Source organism: Eriocheir sinensis, chromosome 6 (genome assembly GCF_024679095.1).
Source record: "Eriocheir sinensis breed Jianghai 21 chromosome 6, ASM2467909v1, whole genome shotgun sequence".
In the NCBI taxonomy this organism is placed as follows: domain Eukaryota; kingdom Metazoa; phylum Arthropoda; class Malacostraca; order Decapoda; family Varunidae; genus Eriocheir; species Eriocheir sinensis.
The window spans coordinates 3,928,387-3,930,353 of NC_066514.1; positions in this window are offsets into that span (position 1 = coordinate 3,928,387).

Genomic DNA, 1,967 nt, shown 5'->3' on the forward strand with positions numbered 1-1,967 from the left:
GGCGTGGTTCTCATATTTCCGTGGTTTTCTGACGTGTCCACGATCTTCCAAAGCTACGGTAGATTTCACCGAAGGACGACGGTATTACTCACCATCATCAGCAGCAACAATAACAAGAAACAAATGAGAACCACGCCAGCGGAAATCGTGGTGTGACTGAAGATCCACGGAAAATTTGCCCAGTGTAATAGACCCTTTATACTGTTCTGAATGTTTTCTCTTCAGGTGATCAAGTAAGGGTTTTGAGTGGAGTTGGGAGCCTGACTTCGGCTCGTAGAGGTAATCACAATCAGGAATATAGTACTTAGCGCAACTTTGCTTGTGATGCAAAAGTGTCCAGTGCCAGGAAACTTTTGCCGACGACCCATAGTTTTCAATCGCTGTCAAGAGAAAAACATATAATTAGGAAAACTTATCATTCAAGCGCAAAAGCCCATGCACTTGCGTATGTGCGTGTGCGTGTGCGTGTGTGTGTGTGGTAATTTAAAAAAAATAATGATCATATGATAATTATGTATGTGTGCATTTGTAAGGCAATAATAATAATGATAATAATAATAATAATAATAATAATAACAATAATAATAATAATAATAATAATAATAATAATAATAATAATAATAATAATAATAATAATAATAATAATAATAATGATAATAATAATAATAATAATAATAATAATAATAATAATAATAATAATAACATTGATAATAATTATAATAATAACAATAATAATAATAATAATAATAATAATAATAATAATAATAATAATAATAATAATAATAACATTGATAATAATAATAATAATAATAATAATAATAATAATAATAATAATAATAATAATAATAATAATAATAATAATAATAATAATAATAATAATAATAATAATAATAATAATAATAATAATAATAATAATAATAATAATAACAACAAAAATAATAATAACAAAAATAATAATGATAATAATGAAAGTAATAATAATGATTATGACAAGAATGATACTTATAGTGCTGGAAATAGTAATAGTAATAACAATGATGATGATGATAATAATAATAATAATAATAATAATAATAATAATAATAACAAAGATGATAATGAAAATTAATGATAATGATGATAGTGTGTGTGTGTGTGTGTGTGTGTGTGTGTGTGTGTGTAATGATGGTAATAATAATAATAATAATAACAATAATAATAATAACACACACATACGGGGGGAAGGGGTGAGGAGAGGAGGAGGAGGCGATGGTGGTAGTCGAGGAGAGAAGAAAAAGAAGGAAAGGAAGAGGAAAAAAGATGATGATGATGATGTACGTGTGTATATAAGCTGTTATAGATTCACAGACCTAATACCGTGTGCGCTTCAAACTCGTTAGTCTAGTCGTGTAGTAGCCACCTCTGAAAGCCGTGTGCTCTGCTTCCCCGGTGACCCAAGAAAATGGGGCGCTGCAGCACAGACTCATTAAGTGTATTCGTGTGCAATGTTTTAGTCTCCCCTCGTCTTGTGTCTCCTGTGCCGTCTATGTATTTTCATTGTCGCTGTCTCGTCTCCCTGTTGTCCGTGTTGCATCATCAATGTTAACTTCTCTTGTTACTCGTTTATCTTCTACTGTCTGTCCTCGTCCTCCTATTGTTAACTCATACATATTGTTTACTACATACACTCACATTCCGATGTCATTCACACTACACTACATCTTCACAAACACATATACAATCAACCACCTCTTTTATGTGACTTGTATATGTCAATGACCTGTGTGATTTTTGTCAATAAATAAACCCTGACGGATATTGTATTTCTCTATCCATGAACCAATTGTAGTTTGTTCAGAGCATGAAGTCGGTTCAGGGTGGAGCTGGTATCGTCGTTTACCTCTAGCCATGCTGCCAAATCAACCTTCGTACATGCGTCTCTCTCTCTCTCTCTTATTTCCCATCCATGTGCTATTTGAAAGTGATAT